This window comes from Hemiscyllium ocellatum, chromosome 35, assembly GCF_020745735.1.
Source record: "Hemiscyllium ocellatum isolate sHemOce1 chromosome 35, sHemOce1.pat.X.cur, whole genome shotgun sequence".
NCBI lineage: Eukaryota > Metazoa > Chordata > Chondrichthyes > Orectolobiformes > Hemiscylliidae > Hemiscyllium > Hemiscyllium ocellatum.
In genome coordinates this window covers 35,440,677-35,460,120 of record NC_083435.1, presented here as the reverse complement: position 1 = coordinate 35,460,120, position 19,444 = coordinate 35,440,677, and the positions used below count along the sequence as shown (strand labels likewise).

The following is a 19,444-nucleotide window of genomic DNA, read 5'->3' as shown; positions in this document are numbered from 1 at the left end:
AAATGGAATCAATTTAGGTAAAGGGGCAGTACAGAGAGATCTGGGTGTTCTTGTACACCACTCAATCAAGGCAAGCATGCAGGTACAGCAGGTAGTGAAGAAGGCTAATAGCTTGCTGGCTTTCATAACAAGAGGAATTGAATATAGAAGCACAGAAGTGCTTCTGCAGCTGTACAGGGCCCTGGTGAGACCACACCTGGAGTACTGTGTGCAGTTCTGGTCTCCAAATTTGAGGAAAGACATTCTGGCTATTGAGGGAGTGCAGCGTAGGTTCACGAGGTCAATTCCTGGAATGGCGGGATTACCTTACACTGAAAGATTGGAGCGACTGGGCTTGTATACCCTTGAGTTTAGAAGACTGAGAGGGGATCTGATTGAGACATAAGATTATGAAAGGATTGGACACTCTTGCAGCAGGAAACATGTTTCCGCTGATGGGTTAGTGCCGAACCAGAGGACACAGCTTAAAAATACAGGCTAGACCATTTAGGACAGGGATTAGGAGAAACTTCTTCACCCAGAGAGTGGTGGCTGTGTGGAATGCTCTGCCCCAGAGGGCTGTGGAGGCCCAGTCTCTGGATTCATTTAAGAAAGAGTTGGATAGAGCTCTCAAAGATAGTGGAATCAAGGGTTATGGAGATAAGGCAGGAAGTGGATACTGATTAGGAATGATCAACCATGATCATATTGAATGGCAGTGCAGGCTCAAAGGGCTGAATGGCCTACTCCTGCACCTATTGTCTATTGTCTATTGCTGAAGCATCTCACTTACATAAAAATGTCAGAACTCAAGAGGTGGGAGCAGAACTGACCAGTTGAACCCATTGAACCTGCTCCACCATTTAATATGATGAAAGCTAACCTCATCCCAGCTTCAACCCCACTTTCCTACTCACTCTCCATATCCCTTCAACCCATCGCTAATTAAAAATCTGTCTATCTCCTCCTTCATCAATGTCCTGGCATCCACCACATTCTGAGCTAATGGATTCACAACACTTTGATGGAAGCACTTCCTCCTCATTACACTTTTAAATTGGATACCTCTTAGTTTCAATTTTATTTCATTCTCTCATGGGATATGGGCATCGCTGTCTGGGCCCAGCATTCACTGCCCGTCCCTAGTTGCCCCCTTCTGAAGATGGTGGTGAGCTGCCTTCTTGAATCACTGCTGCCCACCTGCTGTGGGTTGACCCTCAATGCCCTTAGGGAGGGAATTCCAGAATTTTGACCCAGTGATAGTGAAGGAACAGCGATACATCTCCACAGTGTGGGAACAGGCCATTCAGCCCCACAGGTCTACACCAACCCTCCGAACAGCATCCTACCTAGACCCATGAGGGTAACATGGTGGCTCAGTGGTTAGCACTACTGCCTCACAACACCAGGGCCCCAGGTTCAATTTCAGCCGTGGGCGACTGTCTGTGTGTAGTTTGCACATTCTCTCTGTGTCTGCGTGGTTTCCACCAGGTGCTCCGGTTTCCTCCCACAGTCCAAAGATGTGCAGGTCAGGCTAATTGGCCATTCTAAATTGCTCATAGTGTTAGGTGCATTAGTCAGAGGGAAATGGGTCTGGCTGGGTTACTCTGTGGAGGGTTGGTGTGGACTTGTTGGGCCAAGTACATTTAAGTCATCATTGGACAAGCATATGGACGTACATGGAATAGTGTAGGATAAATGGGCTTCATATTGCTATGACAGGTCGGCGCAACATCGAGGGCTGAAGGGCCTGTACTGCGCTGTAATGTTCTATGTTCTATCTTGTAGATAGTACACACTGCTGCTCCTGAACATCAGTGGTGGAGGGAGTGGATGCTTGTGGATGTGGTGTCAAACAAGCGGGGGGGCTGCTTTGTCCTGGATGGTGTCAAGCTTCCTGGGTGTTGTTGGAGATGGACCCATCCAGGCAAGTGGGGAGTATTGCAGCACACTCCTGACTTGTACTTTGTAGATGGTGGACAGGCTTTGGGGACTCAAAAGATGCGTTACTCGCTAGAATATTCCTAGCCTCTGACCTGTTCTTGTAGCTGCTGTGTTTATGTGGTAAGTCCAGTTGAGTGTCTGGTCAATGATAACCCGCAGGATGTTGATAGTGGGGGATTCAGTGAGGGTAACGCCATTGAAGGTGAAGGGGCATGGTCAGATTGTCTCGCATTGGTGATGGTCAGAGCCTGGCATTTGTGGGGCGTGAATGTTACTTGTCACTTGTTAGCCCAAATCTTGTAAACCTGGGGAGGGAGAGAGAGAGAGTTGCCCTGTACCATCAATTTTGGCATCATCTGCAAACTTACTAACCATATCTCCTAAATTCATATCCACATCATTGATATAAATGATGTAAAGCTATGACCTAAATGAGCGGTGGGGCAGAATCTACGGGCTGAATGGTCTACTCCTGTTGCTATCTTGTGAGGGGAGCATTGTAACTGTGCAGGCAGCTGGGGTGAATATTTTCCTTAATGCTGGAAAACGGTCAGCTCCACAGATCCCAGCAGATGGACCACTGCCTCCCTCTGCTGGAGTAACCCCTGCACTGCACATAACGGCCAGTTGAAGTTCCAGCCCAAAAATAAGTGAAAAGCCTTATGAAGGGCTTATGCCTGAAACGTTAACTCTCCTGCCCCTCGGATGCTGCCTGACTGGCTGTACTTTTCCAGGGCCACACTCTTCATCTCTGACTCTCCAGCATCTGCAGTCCTCACATTCTCCGACGTTATTATCAGTACACCTCACAAACCTGCTCCTGTTTTGATTCCCACCTCTCATCCCCAGGGACAGCAGACCATTTAGCCCACCATTTAATGTGGCCATGGCTGATTGAACAGTTCCCATTTACTCACACTATCGCCATAATCCCTTTTACCAATAATACGTCAAAACCTAACCTTTAAGGACATCTAATTCCTGATTTTTTTTAGGATTCAAATTCCAGCATCTGTCGCAATGGGATTCGAACCTGCACCTCAGAACATCTCCTGAGCTGTGGTTAGTACCAATATCCCATCGCCTCCCCAACAAGCCGTGCTCTTTTTCCCTTTTCCGTCACAAATGCATCAGACTTTCTGTCAAAAGGATGGGTGGAGACTGCTTCAAACGCTCCATTCTGTGGGGAATTCCCTACCTGCAACACGACATGGAAACAAATTCTCCAAACTTCCATGCTCATTCCCAAGCAATAATTGTCAGGGTTTCCTCTGGAGTTGTCCGAAAAACAGGAATGCTTTCTGCACGCCCAATTCCTTCCCAAATTTAAAGATGCCCATTTGTTGTCCCCAGCACTCCACAGTATAAACTCCGAGCTTGACATCATTTCCGGGCTGTGGCAGCTCCTTAACCTGAATCAATGAGATTCAGTTGTTAGCACTGCAGCCTCCCAGCGCCAGTTCCACCCTCGGGCAACTGTCTATGTGCAGCTTGTACCTTCTCCCCGTGTCTGTGTGGGTTTCCTCCCACAGTCCCAACACCTGCAGGTTAGGGTGCATTGCCACTGGGAAATGCAGGGTTAGAGGGTAGGTAGGGGGTGGGTTTGGTTGGGATGCTCTCATCGATGCACATTGGCGCATTTTGACCTGGCAACAGAATTGACTATTGGGCAAGAAACACCGAAAGTTTTTTTTCAGGCTGGTGATAAACGACACCATCTTCTTCACAGCTTGCAACACGTTCTCGCCAAGACCTTCCCTACGCCTCCACTTCTCACCTTTAGACAACTGTCAAACCTTAGACCATTATTCACAGCAAACTGCCCAGCCTGCAGGATAACACCGACCACAACACTGTACAGCCCTATCATGGCAACCCTGCAGGACATGTCTGAGTGTGGACACAGACACCACCATTATACGTGGGGACACCACGCACCGTGTACGCAGCAGGTCTGGCTGTCTCCCAATCTTTGTCTCGGCCAGCGTTGTCTACCTCACACACTGCAGGTAAGGATGCCCCGAGGTATGGTTCATTGGTGGTACCAAGCAGACGCGACAACAACAGATGACACCGCACAACAATCCCCAGGCAGGGGTGTTCCCTCCCAGTCGGGGAACACTTCAGCAGTCAGGGAAATTGGCCTCAGATCATCCAGTGAACATCCTCCAAGGAGGACTTTGGGATATACAACAACTCAGAGTGGCCGAGCAGAGGCTGATAACCAAGTTCGGTCCCCATGGGGATGGCTTCAACCTGGACTACAGGTGACCCCACTACACAATACACACTCTCTCACACATACACAAACACTCTTACACCCTCACACAGTCACTCAGACCCTCATACACAAGCTCTCTCTCATACACACAAACATACACCTCCCATACTCACACCCTCTCACATGCTTATACTCCATCACATCCACATACACACTTTCACCAAGCTTTCACACATGCAAACACGCACTCTCTCACTATAACTCACACTCACCCACTCACATGCACATACCCTCGCTCTCTCTCTAAAAGATGTGCACACACATATTAGTGGATGGGGTGAATTTGTATTGGCAGAATTATATTTGCAGATACATTCTATTTTGCTCACAAAATGCATAATCTGCAGGTAGTCAATATATGTAACATTTTGTAAATTCCACTTTGGAACTAGAACCAGTCTGACTCAAAATTGGGAGATATGGGAGAAAGTGAGGACTGCAGATGCTGGAGATCAGAGTCGAGAATGTGGTGCTGGAAAAGCACAGCAGGTCAGACAACATCCGAGGAGCAGGAGAATCGACATTTCGGGCATAAGTCCTTCTTCAGGAAAGGTTGGGATACAGACAGACTCTAACCTCACACCTTTAATGCATTGTCTGAGCTGAGTTATCACCATTTGTTATTAAACCTTAAGTTATCTTGAAAAGGTGACTTAAAAGAAGTTCTGGGATTTACATATTAATGAATCAAAATATTCTAAATGATGAAAGACTTAACAACAATCCAGGTTTGTTCAATATATCATTTCAGTTGCATGACACTGTAATCTTTCACGATAAATTATGTGCCTTGGTCCTATTCTCCACAGCAACCTGATGATGGAGCAGCACTCTGAAAGCTGGTGATCCAAATAAACCTCTTGGACCAGAACCTGGTGTTGTGTGATTTTTAACTTTGTTCACTCCAGCCCAAGACCTCCTCCTCCTCCACATCATGCGCTCTGCTAATCTAGCAGCATCAACTGTTAATTGCAGGATAAGGCGAGTTCAGGCACTTTGCCCAGTCACTAGCCTCAGTCACATAGTGTCTGGACAGTGTTGGTTAGTAGCTGATAAGTAAGTGCCTGTATACAAGAGGTTCTTGTAAAGGAAGAGGTGGGAAAGACTGTGAGGTATTTGTGCAGCTGCAAGTTCAACCACCTCACTGAGCCAGGGAACGTATGACAGACAGACACTAACATCAGATTCAAAATGGTTTCCAGGCTTTTAGTATGTGACAAAATGACTGCTTTGGTGATGACAAATCTCCCAGCCCCTGACTGAGTGTTGCAGACTGGCACATTCCAAGGCCCAGGACGATGTGCTGAGTGACCCAAGAGGATGGGCATTTAATCCAGTGATATCAACGACTGAATCTGTTCTCTGAATGTGAATGGCATCATCAACTGTGAATCTAACAAAGATTTGTGTGAACAAAGCATACAAAACAGAAAATAAAGTTTTGCGCTCAAAACAACAGCACCCTCTGCTGAACACGAGCATCATAACCTAATAAGGCAGCCTGATGCAATTCTGCCCAGCAACACAGAGGTTAAAGCTCTGAGTTTCCCAAATATGGGGGTGATTGTTCCCGCATTGTCAAACCGTCCAATCACAAAGCGCAATATCAAACAGTCCGTGACATCAGCGGGGGTGCTTTATGCGCCAATCAGACGCGGCCTTTACTGGACCAATCAGAAAACGCCGGGCGCCAGCCGCCAGCGGCTCAGAACTGAACAAAAGGAGGGGCGGGGGAGATGGGTGAGTGAGTGAGTGAGTGAGTGAGTGTGGGTGGGTGGGAGTGGGAACGGGAACGGGAAGGATGAAGCAGACGGCGCGGAAGTCCACTGGGAGGGGAAAGGACCGTAGGACTGCCAGAGATCCGCCGCTACCAGAACCCCACCGAGCTGCTGATCCGCTGCCCGACATCGCCCAAGGCTTCAAGACCCAGCTGCGCTTCCAGAGCTCGGCCCCCATGGTCCTGCAAGAGGCCAGCCAGACTTCACCTGCTGGGACTCTTCGAGGACACCAGCCACTCGGACGGCTGCATCAAGCAAAGACTTTCCCCAAGCTAAGTGCTCTCTTCACTTGGACGGGGCCGAAATCCCTCCTCTGCTAGTCTCAGCTGGGGTCCAGCCTGGATGGGTTACCTTCATTCCTTCCCTCTTTCGCCTCTCAATCTCTCCCTTGCTACTTCTACCGTATCTTCTGCCATTCTCTTCCATCTCACTTCCCCTTTTTTTTTGAAAGGTTAGCTCAGAAAGTAACCGGTTTCGAGTCGGGAGTTTCCAACTGAACTACACTTGCCTATTTTGACTGAGTTAGTTACGTTAGTTACTCCAGCAGTGCGTCCGTGATAATGCTGTTCAGATGTAAGTTAAAGCCTTAACCACTTTGTTTCCTTTCCCCACAGGTCACCGAAGGCGCCAGATTGTTTGCTGATCCCTGCCTGAGAGCTGGCTCTGGGTGTGAAAGACTCAACTCTACAATCAACCACCGATCCTCCATCCGTGATCAAGAGCTGATTCCCAGCCTCGAACTATGTCCGGTGATGATTTGGAGCTGCCGGTGTTTTTGGTACAAATTCTGTGCCTTGAATCACTACAACCACCTGAAGGGGGAGTGCTCCGAAAGCTTGTATTTCCAAATAAACCCCGTTGGACTAGAACCTGGTGTTGGGTGGTGTTTTTCGTTTAAACTTTTAATAGTTAGTACTAAAGTTTATTTGTAAGATGACCCCGTGTGTGGCGACATTATATACTTTCCACCGTACTCCTGTACTTGAGAACACGTGACACAATAGAATCCAAATATAAATTTGTGTGTGGAGCTGGTGGAAGTGGGTGATGTTGTGGGCGAATACTTTGCAATAGGAATTCACAAAGCAGGAGGGCATGGTGGTTGGGGAGGTTAGGGACAGGTATTAGATTAGATTAGATTACTTACAGTGTGGAAACAGGCCCTTCGGCCCAACAAGTCCACACCGACCCGCCGAAGCTCAACCCACCCATACCCCTACATTTACCCCTTACCTAACACTACGGGCAATTTAGCATGGCCAATTCACCTGACCCGCACATCTTTGTGACTGTGGGAGGAAATCGGAGCACCCAGAGGAAACCCACGCAGACACGGGGAGAACGTGCAAACTCCACACAGTCAGTCGCCTGAGTCGGGAATTGAACCCGGGTCTCAGGCGCTGTGAGGCAGCAGTGCTAACCACTGTGCCGCCCCAACAACAGGTATGTTGTTACTCTGGGCATTTCAACATTTAACAAGAGGTGGGGTTGGGTGCCTTTGAAAAGCATTAAGGTGGACAAGTCCCCCCAGGCCTGAGGTGGGCTGGATTTTGCACATTGTAGCCTTTGCTTGTTAGGTTGAAGAAGACGGATAGGGGCAGATTAGAGGCCTGGATCCGTACAGAATGGCTGAGAGCTGGATTGGAGCAGACTGGAGACTTGGAGCAGAGCGAAAGCAGTACTTGAACTGGAGGTGGTTGTGGAGCTGGGGGAAGCTTGCTGTGAAGGTGATAGGTACATGCAAGTGGGTGAGGGTTGGGGAGCATCGATGGGGATAGGTCAGTGTGGAGTGTGGAGTGGATAGGTGGGAATGAAAATAGACAGGTGGGACAAGTCAAGTGGAGGGTGGGGTCTGAGACGAGGTGAGGCGTGGAAGTTGAGGAAACGGGTGAAGTCAACATTGATGCTGTATGGTTGGAGGGTCTGAAGGCGGAAGATGAGGCATTGCTCCCCCCAGGCGTGAGGTGGGCTGGATTGTGCACTTTGTAGCTCAGGGTGTTGATGCCCTTGCTTGATAGGTTGGCGAAGAAGCAAATGGTGGTAAGACATGGAGCAGATGGTGACTGAGAGCAGTTAAGAGGGAAGGTGTTTAAGCAGCATGTTGAGAGATATAGTGAGGAAATAGAGGGAAAGGGTCGCATATGCAGCAGAGATTTGGTGGGCTTAAAGATTTTAAAGTTAGGACTGCTCCTGCTTGGAGAGGGAAGAAAGGTATACCAAAGACTGCCCGAGCAAACTTGGGCGCTTACGTAGCAGCGAGAAGGCAAAGTTGCAGTATAACAGCACTGCCTACAGAAAACGTGCAACTCAGATTCTGTCATTGGCTTGTAAATCAGGGGAGAGCACGAACGCAGTCCCCCACTACCACAAATTTTGCAGTCGAGTATCCCGCATGTGGGGACATCGCAGGCGTCAGCACACCCAAAGTGCAATGGGATAGCCTCATCCTGGGAGCGCCACCGCATTGATCATGGTATCTCCCCTGCCAGGTAAGTATGCTCAGCACTCACACTCGCTCACACCCCACAACAGCCGCTCCCTCTCACCCTCACACTCACTCACTTTTGCAACATCGAACATTCACTTACTCAACCTGCCCTGCCTGTCGATCAGCTTCATTCTTCAAATGGATCACCGAATCTCTCCAGGACTCCCGTTTTACTCAAATACCACCCACGGCTGCCCCTGCACTGCTTATCTGCATGTAGCCCTTCAAAGGACGCGCCCCGCCCCTGTTTCCTTCAGGCTGCCTCCTGATTCGCCGAAAAACAGGAGGGAAACTTCCAACTTTGTTTTCAAACACTCGTCCGAATTTGATGTCAACGCCAGTAAAAGCAACTTACAATCTTTGATTGTGAAACTAAAAGCATTTTTAAAAAACAATTTACCTCGACTTTCTACAATGTTTAGCTGCAGCTTTGCAAATCTCTCTTCAACCAGATTAGTGACTTCAGGTTGAAATCACATACAAGGTTAAGGGTGCCGGGGAAACATATTTCTCAACATTATTTTGGATGAGACACCAAACTGAGACCACCACCTCGTCTGGCTGCACATTCTGAGCACTCACCACCCTCTGTCTAAAATAAACTGGCGCGAGATTCAAATGTAATCGTCCTTTTCTTCCGTGTCTGATTTACCTGCTGCTTTCCCTGGGGTAAAGGATTCCAAATTGAGAGGGCATAGGTTTAGGGTGAGAAGAGAAAGATTTCAAAGGGATCTGGGGGCAACTATTTCACACAGAGGGTGCTCCGTGGACGCAATGAGCTGCCAGATGAAGTGATGGAGGTTGGTACAATTACAACATGTGAAAGGCATCTGAATGGCTATATGGATAGGAAGGGTTCCGAGGGATAAAGGCCAAGTGTTGGCAAATGGGACAAGATTAAATTAGGTTATCTGGATCAGTGCGGGGCAGCTGTGAGCCAGCACACAGTGGACTGGAGGCCTAGTGTGGCGTGGTGAGGCTGAGAGGCAGAACAGAGTTGGCTGGAGGCCTGGATTAGTGTGGAGCAGTTGTGAGAAAGAACAGAGTCAGCCAGAGGCCTGGATCAGTGCAGAGCAGCTGAGAGCCGTAGAGGAGCCGATAGAGAGCTGCAACAGTCTCGAATAGCCGAGAGCTGGAATGGAGCGAATTCGAGGCCTGGATCAGTACAGAATGGCTGAGAGCTGGATGGGGCAGGATTCAAGGCCTGGATCAGTACAGGATGGCTGAGGCCTGGATGGCAGCAGATTGTGGCCTGTGTCAGTACAGAAAGGCTGAGAGCTGGATTGGAGCAGACTGGAGACTTGGAGCAGAGCGAAAGCGGTAATTGGACTGGAGGTGGTTGTGGAGCTGGGGGAAGCTTGCTGTGAAGGTGATAGGTACATGCAAGTGGGTGGGGGTTGGGGATTATTGATGGGGATAGGTCAGTGTGGAGTGTGGAGTGGATAGGTGGGAATGAAAATAGACAGTTGGACAAGTCAAGTGGATGGTCGGGTCTGAGACGAGGTGGGGCGTGGAAGATGAGGAAATGGGATGAAGTCAACATTGATGCTGTGTGGTTGGAGGGGCCGAAGGCGGAAGATGAGGCATTGATTCCCCCAAGGCGTGAGGTGGGCTGGATTGTGCACTTTATAGCTCAGGGTGTTGATGCCCTTGCTTGATAGGTTGGCGAAGAAGCAAATGGTGGTAAGACATGGAGCAGATGGTGACTGAGAGCAGTTAAGAGAGAAGGTGTTTAAGCAGCATGTTGAGAGATATAGTGAGGAAATAGAGGGAAAGGGTCGCATATGCAGCAGAGATTTGGTGGGCTTAACGGTTTTAAAGTTAGGACTGCTCCTGCTTGGAGAGGGAAGAAAGGTATACCAAAGACTGCCCGAGCAAACTTGGGTGCTTACGTAGCAGCAAGAAGGCAAAGTTGCAGTATAACAGCACTGCCTACAGAGAACGTGCAACTCAGATTCTGTCATTGGTTTGTAAATCAGGGGAGAGCGCGAACGCAGTCCCCCACTACCACAAATTTTGCAGTCGAGTATCCCGCATACGGGGACATCGCAGGCGTCAGCACACCCAAAGTGCAATGGGATAGCCTCATCCTGGGAGCGCCACCGCATTGATCATGGTATCTCCCCTGCCAGGTAAGTATGCTCAGCACTCACACTCGCTCACACCCCACAACAGCCGCTCCCTCTCACTCTCACACTCACTCATTTTTGCAACATCGAACATTCACTTACTCAACCTGCCCTGCCTGTCGATCAGCTTCATTCTTCAAATGGATCACCGAATCTCTCCAGGACTCCCGTTTTACTCAAATACCACCCACGGCTGCCCCTGCACTGCTTATCTGCATGGAGCCCTTCAAAGGACGCGCCCCGCCCCTGTTTCCTTCAGGCTGCCTCCTGATTCGCCGAAAAACAGGAGGGAAAAAGAGATACACTTCTACTGTATCTTCTGCCATTCTGTTCCTTCTTACTTCCCCCCATCCCCATTTTTTTTTGAAAGGTTAGCTCAGAAAGTAACTGGTTTCGAGTCGGGAGTTTCCAACTGAACTCCCCTTTCTCCCTTCTCCAGTCTTTTCTGTTTCAGGTTTCCAGCGGCTGCAGTTCCACCAAGAGATGTTGGCGCTCAGCGAGGGGTCTCATTGTTTTACACAGGTCTGGCTATTCAGAGTTCAAGGTAAGCTATCTTATTTGGTTATTTTCAGAGTCGCTACAACTTTTACTTCAATTCGAGATTAATGGATATTTTCTTTTATTTTCTTTTTCCTTAACCTGGTGATGTCCCTTTCCCAAGTGTGTCTGACGGAGGCGGTGCCGTGGACTTTCCTGTTTTGACTGAGTTAGTTACGTTAGTTACTCCAGCAGTGCATCCGTGATAATGCTGTTCAGATGCAAGTTGAAACCTTAAGCACTTTGTTTCCTTTCCCCACAGGTCACCGAAGGCGCCAGATTGTTTGCTGATCCCTGCCTGGGAGCTGGCTCTGGGTGTGAAAGACTCAACTCTACAATCAACCATCGATCCTCAATCCGCGATCAAGGGCTGATCCTCAATCCGCGATCAAGGGCTGATCCTCCATCCGAGATCAAGGGCTGATCCTCAATCCGCGATCAAGGGCTGATTCCCAGCCTCGAACTATGTTCGGTGATGATTTGGAACCGCCGGTGTTTTTGGTACAAATTCTGTGCCTTGAATCACTACAACCACCTGAAGGGGGAGTGCTCCGAAAGCTTGTATTTCCAAATAAAGCCTGTTGGACTAGAACCTGGTGTTGGGTGGTGTTTTTCGTTTCAACTTTTAATAGTTAATACTAAAGTTTATTTGTAAGATGACCCAGTGTGTGGCGACATTATATACTTTCCACCGTACTCCTGTACTTGAGTACACGTGACACAATAGAATCTAAATCTAAATTTGTGTGTGGAGCTGGTGGAAGTGGGTGATGTTGTGGGCGAATACTTTGCAATAGGAATTCACAAAGCAGGAGGGCATGGGGGATGGGGAGGTTAGGGACAGGTATTAGATTAGATTAGATTACTTACAGTGTGGAAACAGGCCCTTCGGCCCAACAAGTCCACACCGACCCGCCGAAGCGCAACCCACCCATACCCCTACATTTACCCCTTACCTAACACTACGGGCAATTTAGCATGGCCAATTCACCTGTCCCGCACATCTTTGGACTGTGGGAGGAAACCCACGCAGACACGGGGAGAACGTGCAAACTCCACACAGTCAGTCGCCTGAGTCGGGAATTGAACCCGGGTCTCAGGCGCTGTGAGGCAGCAGTGCTAACCACTGTGCCACAGTGTCGCCCCAACAACAGGTATGTTGGTACTCTGGGCATTTCAACATTTAACAAGAGGTGGGGTTGGGTGCCTTTGAAAAGCATTAAGGTGGACAAGTCCCCCCAGGCCTGAGGTGGGCTGGATTTTGCACTTTGTAGCTCAGGGTGTTGATGCCCTTGCTTGTTAGGTTGAAGAAGACGGATAGGGGCAGATTAGAGGCCTGTGTCAGTATAGAATGACAGAGAGTTGGATTGGAGTGGATTAGAGGCCTGTACCAGTACAGAATGGCTGAGGGCCTGTCTCCCCAATATAGCGGAGACCGCAGCAGATGCAGGAAATGATGGGTGTGGAGGTGCAGGTGAATTTGTGGTGGATATGGAAGGATTCCTTGGGGCCTTGGAGGGAAGTAAGGGGGGACGTGTGGGCACAAGTTATCCATTTCTTGCGGTTGCAAGGGAAGGTGCCGGGAGTGGAGGTTGGGTTGGTGGGGGGTGTGGACCTGAGGGGTCACGGAGAGAGTTGCCTCCTCTATATTGGGGAGACAGGCCGCCCAATTGTGGAACATTTCAGAGAACACATCTGGGACACCCGGACCAAACTACACAACCATCCCGTGGCTCAACACTTCAACTCCCCCTCCCACTCCACCCTCTGTATAAAATAAACTGGCCTGTGATTCAAATGTAATCGTCCTTTTCTTCCGTGTCTGATTTACCTGCTGCTTTCCCTGGGGTAAAGGATTCCAAATTTAGAGGGCATAGGTTTAGATTGAGAAGAGAAAGATTTCACAGGGATCTAGGGGCAACTATTTCACACAGAGGGTGCTCCGTGGACGCAATGAGCTGCCAGATGAAGTGATGGAGGTTGGTACAATTACAACATGCGAAAGGCATCTGAATGGCTATTTGGATAGGAAGGGTTCAGAGGGATCAGGGCCAAGTGTTGGCAAATGGGACTAAATTAAATTAGGATAAATGGATTAGTGCGGGGCAGCCGTGCGGCAGAACAAAGTGGGCTGGTGACCTGGATCAGTGCAGGGCAGCTGAGAGCTGAAGAGGAGCAGATGGAGAGCTGCAACAGTCTGGAATGGCTGAGAGCTGGATTGGAGTGAATTAGAGGCCTGGATTAGTACAGAATGGCTGAGTGCTGGATTGGAGCAGACTGGAGACTTGGAGCAGAGCGAAAGCGGTAATTGGACTGGAGGTGGTTGTGGAGCTGGGGGAAGCTTGCTGTGAAGGTGATAGGTACATGCAAGTGGGTGGGGGTTTGGGAGCATCGATGGGGATAGGTCAGTGTGGAGTGTGGAGTGGATAGGTGGGAATGAAAATGGACAGGTGGGACAAGTCAAGTGGAGGGTGGGGTCTGAGAGGAGGTGGGGCGTGGAAGATGAGGAAACAGGATGAAGTCAACATTGATGCTGTATGGTTGGAGGGTCTGAAGGCAGAAGATGAGGGAGTGCTCACCCAAGGCGTGAGGTGGGCTGGATTGTGCACTTTGTAGCTCAGGGTGTTGATACCCTTCAGTGCTGTGAGCTGAAGAGGAGCCGATGGAGAGCTGCAACAGTCTGGAATGGCTGAGAGCTGGATTGGAGTGGATTAGAGGCCTGTGTCAGTACAGAATGGCTGAGAGCTGGATGGGGCAGGATTAGAGGCCTGTGTCAGGACAGGATGACTGAAGCCTGGATGGCAGCAGATTGTGGCCTCGATCCGTACAGAATGGCTGAGAGCTGGATTGGAGCAGACTGGAGACTTGGAGCAGAGCGAAAGCGGTAATTGGACTGGAGGTGGTTGTGGAGCTGGGGGAAGCTTGCTGTGAAGGTGATAGGTACATGCAAGTGGGTGGGGGTTGGGGAGCATCGATGGGGATAGGTCAGTGTGGAGTGTGGAGTGGATATGTGGGAATGAAAATAGACAGGTGGGACATGTCAAGTGGAGGGTGGGGTCTGAGAGGAGGTGAGGCGTGGAAGTTGAGGAAACGGGTGAAGTCAACATTGATGCTGTATGGTTGGAGGGTCTGAAGGCGGAAGATGAGGCATTGCTCCCCCTAGGGGTGAGGTGGGCTGGATTGTGCACTTTGTAGCTCAGGGTGTTGATGCCCTTGCTTGATAGGTTGGCGAAGAAGCAAATGGTGGTAAGACATGGAGCAGATGGTGACTGAGAGCAGTTAAGAGGGAAGGTGTTTAAGCAGCATGTTGAGAGATCTCGTGAGGAAATAGAGGGAAATGGTCGCATATGCAGCAGAGGTTTGGTGGGCTTAACGGTTTTAAAGTTAGGACTGCTCTTGCTTGGAGACAGAAGAAAGGTATACCAAAGACTGCCCGAGCAATCTTGGACGTTTATGTAGCAGCGAGAAGGCAAGTTGCAGTATAACAGCACTGCCTACAGAGAACGTGCAACTCAGATTCTGTCATTGGTTTGTAAATCAGGGGAGAGCGCGAACGCAGTCCCCCACTACCACAAATTTTGCAGTCGAGTATCCCGCATGTGGGGACATCGCAGGCGTCAGCACACCCAAAGTGCAATGGGACAGCCTCGTCCTCGGAGCACCACTTTTTTTATTTCAAAAATATACTTTATTCATAAAATATTCATAAAATATTTGATACACTGGACATTTGGTAATGCCATACGTATGTAAACATTTACATACACAGCTCAGAATTTTAATTATTACATACAGATCTGTGCATTTCTCACTCAAATATTGAGCTGAGGCGTCAGCAGAGCCCAAATGACTGCAGGGCGCCCTGATCTTCTTTAGACAGGCAGGTGTTAAATGGTGGTCTTTCCCCACCGTGCCTTGGCGCCAGCTGCCCCAAGCTTCAGCGCGTCCCTCAACACGTAGTCCTGGACCTTGGAATGTGCCAGTCTGCAACACTCAGTCGGGGTCAACTCCTTCAGCTGGAAGATCAACAGGTTTCGGACCACCCAGAGAGCGTCCTTCACCGAGTTGATGATCCTCCAGGCGCAGTTGATGTTCGTCTCGGTGTGCGTCCCGGGGAACAGGCCGTAGAGCACGGAGTCCCGCGTCACGGTGCTGCTCGGGACGAACCTCGACAAATACCACTGCATTCCTCTCCAGACTTCCTCTGCATAGGCACATTCCAGAAGGAGGTGTGTGACAGTCTCTTCCCCCCCGCAGACGCTTCGAGGGCAGCGTGCGGTGCGGCTGAGAGTCCGGGCGTGCATAAATGATCTCACAGGCAGAGCCCTTCTCACCACCAGCCAAGCCATGTCTTGGTGCTTGTTGGAAAGTTCTGGCGATGAGGCATTCTGCCAAATTGCTTTGACAGTCTGCTCAGGGAACCACTCGACAGGATCCACCCTCTCCTTTTCCTGAAGGGTCTCGAGGACGCTACGTGCTGACCACTTCCTGATGGACTTGTGGTCAAAGGTGTTTTTCTTCAAAAATTTCTCCACGAAGGACAGGTGATACGGAATGGTCCAACTACTCCGAGCGTTCCGTGGCAGCGAGGCCAGGCCCATCCTTCACAACACCGGGGACAGGTAGAACCTCAGTACGTAGTGACACTTGGTGTTTGCGTACCGGGGATCCACACACAGCTTGATGCAGCCACACACGAAGGTGGCCATCAGGGTGAGGGTGGCATTGGGTGTATTTTTTCCCCCGTTGCCCAGATCTTTGTACAGTGAGTCCCTTCGGACCCGGTCCATCTTTGAACTCCATATGAACTGGAAGATGGCCCGGGCGACTGCAGCGGCGCAGGTTCTGGGAATAGGCCAGACCTGTGCCACGTACAACAGCAATGACAGTGCCTCACACCTGATGACCAGGTTTTTTCCCATGATGGAGAGCGACCGTAGCCTCCATCTGCCCAGTTTCTGCCTCACTTTACTGATACGCTCCTCCCAAGACTTGGCGCACGCCCCAGCCCCCCCGAACCAAATACCCAGCACCTTCAGGTGGTCAGTCCTGACGGTGAAGGGGATCGAGGATTGGTCGGCCCAGTTCCCGAAGAGCATGGCCTCGCTCTTGCCTCGGTTTACCTTGGCCCCCGAGGCCCGTTCGAACTTGTCACAAATGCACATGAGTCTGCGCACGGACAGCGGATCCGAGCAGAAAACGGCGACGTCATCCATGTACAGGGAGGCCTTAACCTGCAGGCCCCCGCTGCCCGGAATAGTCACCCCTCTCAGGCTCGCATCCTTCCTGATGGACTCGGCAAATGGCTCTATGCAGCACACAAACAAGGCAGGAGAGAGAGGGCAGCCCTGCCTGACTCCAGATCTGACTGGGAAGCTATCTGATTCCCACCCATTGATTGAGACTGCACTGACAATGTTGGTGTAGAGCAGTCTGATCCAATTGCAGATTCCCTCCCCAAAGCCCATTTTGGAGAGAACATCTCTCATATACATGTGTGATATCCTGTCAAAGGCTTTCTCCTGGTCCAGGCTGATCAGGCAGGCGTCCAACCCTCTGTCCTGCACGTAGGCGATCATATCCCTGAGGAGTGCGAGACTCTCAGCGATCTTCCTGCCTGGCACAGCACAGGTTTGGTCAGGGTGAATCACCGACCCCAGAGCAGACCTGACCCGGTTGGCAATTACCTTTGACAGGATTTTGTAATCTGCATTCAACAGTGTGATCGGTCTCCAATTTTTGAGTTCCTCCCTCTCCCCCTTCCACTTATAGATGAGGGTGATGATGCCTTTCCTCATGGATTCGCTCATGGTACCTGCCCGAAGCATACTGACATACACCTCCAGCAGGTCCTGGCCAATCAAGTCCCACAGAGCGGAATAGAGCTCGACCGGTAAGCCATCGCTTCCGGGAGTTTTATTCTTTTCGAAGGACTCGAGGGCCTTGGTCAGCTCGTCCAGAGATAGCGGCTGGTCCAGCCTCTCGCGTGTTCTGTCGTCTAAGACCTCCGTGATAGACGACAGGAACGACTGGGAGGCCGCGCTGTCGGTCGGCTTCGCGTCATACAGACTGGCATAGAAGGATTTACTGATCCTCATGACGTCAGCCTGAGATGACGTTGTCGAGCCGTCTTCTTCCTTCAGGCTGCTGAGCACAGAGCTCTCTTTGTGCACCTTCTGGAAGAAGTCAACATTGATGCTGTATGGTTGGAGGTTCCGAAGGCGGAAGATGAGGCATTGCTCCCCCCAGGCGTGAGTTGGGCTGGACTTTGCACTTTGTAGGTCAGGGTGTTGATGCCCTTGCTTGATAGGTTGGCGAAGAAGCAAATGGTGGTAAGACATGGAGCAGATGGTGACTGAGAGCAGTTAAGAGGGAAGGTGTTTAAGCAGCATGTTGAGAGATATAGTGAGGAAATAGAGGGATTTGGTGGGCTTAACGGTTTTAAAATTAGAACTGCTTGGAGAGAGAAGAAAGGTATATCAAAGACTGCCCGAGCAAACTTGGGCGTTAACGTAGCAGCGAGAAGGCAAGTTGCAACATAACAGCGCTGCCTAGAGAAAAATGGCAATTCCGATTCCGTCATTGGCTTGTAAATCAGGGGAGAGCGCGAACGCAGTCCCCCACTGCCACACATTTTGCAGTCGAGTATCCCACATGTGGGGACATCGCAGGCGTCAGCACACCCAAAGTGCAATGGGATAGCCTCATCCTGTGAGCGCCTTTTTTAAAATTTCAAATATATACTTTATTCATAAAATAATTTGATAGTCTGTACAGTTGGTCATGCCATACATATGTAAACATTGACATACACAGATCAGAAATTATCATTGTTATACACAGGTCTGTGCATTTCTCACTCATATGCCCATATATTGAGCTGAGGCGTCAGCAGAGCCCAAATGACTGCGTGGGCCCCCTGTTCTTCTTTAGACAGGCAGGTGTTACACGGTGGTCTTTCCCCACCGCGCCTTGGCGGCAGCTGCCCCAAGCTTCAGCGCGTCCCTCAACACGTAGTCCTGGACCTTGGAATGTGCCAGTCTGCAACACTCAGTCGGGGTCAACTCCTTCACCTGGAAGATCAACAGGTTTCGGACCGCCCAGAGAGCGTCCTTCACCGAGTTGATGATCCTCCAGGCGCAGTTGATGTTCGTCTCAGTGTGTGTCCCGGGGAACAGGCCGTGGAGCACGGAGTCCCGCGTCACGGCGCTACTTGGGATGAACCTCGACAAACATCATTACGTTCCTCTCCAGACTTCTTCTGCGTAGGCACATTCCAGAAGGAGGTGTGTGACAGTCTTGTTCCCCCCCACAGCCGCTTCGAGGGCAGCGTGCGGTGCGGCTGAGAGTCCGGGCGTGCATAAAGGATCTCACAGGCAGAGCCCTTCTCACCACCAGCCAAGCCATGTCTTGGTGCTTGTTGGAAAGTTCTAGCGATGAGGCATTCTGCCAAATGACTTTGACAGTCTGCTCAGGGAACTGCTCAATAGGATCCGCACTCTCCTTTTCCCGAAATGTCTCAAGGACACTACGTGCTGACCACTTCCTGATGGACTTGTGGTCAAAGGTGTTTTTCTTCATAAACTTCTCTACGAAGGACAGGTGATACGGAACGGTCCAACTACTCGGAGCGTTCCGCGGCAGCGAGGCCAGGCCCATCCTTCGCAACATCGGGGACAGGTAGAACCTCAGTATGTAGTGACACTTGGTGTTTGCGTAGATGGACCAGGTCCGAAGGGACTCACTGTACAAAGATCTGGGTAATGGGAGAAAAAGTACATCCAATGCCACCCTCACCCTGATGGCCACCTTTGTGTTGCTGCATCAAGATGTGCGTGGATCCCCGTTACACAAACACCAAGTGTCACTACGTACTGACCCTGTTGGTGATTACTTTTTTATTTCAAAAATATACTTTATTCATAAGATATTCATAAAATATTTGATACACTGTACATTTGGTAATGCCATACATATGTAAACATTTACATACACAGCTCAGAATTTTAATTATTACATACAGATCTGTGCATTTCTCACTCACATATTGAGCTGAGGCGTCAGCAGAGCCCAAACGACTGCATGGGCCCCCTGATCTTCTTTAGACAGGCAGATGTTACACGGTGGCCTTTCCCCACCACGCCTTGACGGCAGCTGCCCCAAGCTTCAGCGTGTCCCTCAACACGTAGTCCTGGACCTTGGAATGTGCCAGTCTGCAACACTCAGTCGGGGTCAACTCCTTCAGCTGGAAGATCAACAGGTTTCGGACCACCCAGAGAGCGTCCTTCACCGAGTTGATGATCCTCCA

General features: G+C 50.1%; 2 non-coding genes and 2 pseudogenes across 2 annotated transcripts; all 4 read right to left on the bottom strand.

The window, feature by feature from the left end:
* Positions 1 to 8,315: 8,315 nt before the first annotated feature.
* Positions 8,316 to 8,479, bottom strand: LOC132833071 (U1 spliceosomal RNA). Its single transcript, XR_009647062.1, has one exon. It is a non-coding gene; the product is annotated as a U1 spliceosomal RNA (small nuclear RNA).
* Positions 8,480 to 10,446: 1,967 nt separating this feature from the next.
* Positions 10,447 to 10,610, bottom strand: LOC132833060 (U1 spliceosomal RNA). Its single transcript, XR_009647051.1, has one exon. It is a non-coding gene; the product is annotated as a U1 spliceosomal RNA (small nuclear RNA).
* Positions 10,611 to 14,674: 4,064 nt separating this feature from the next.
* LOC132833019 (U1 spliceosomal RNA) lies at positions 14,675 to 14,812 on the bottom strand (annotated as a pseudogene).
* Positions 14,813 to 17,731: 2,919 nt separating this feature from the next.
* LOC132833024 (U1 spliceosomal RNA) lies at positions 17,732 to 17,876 on the bottom strand (annotated as a pseudogene).
* Between the last annotated feature and the right edge of the window lie 1,568 nt (positions 17,877 to 19,444).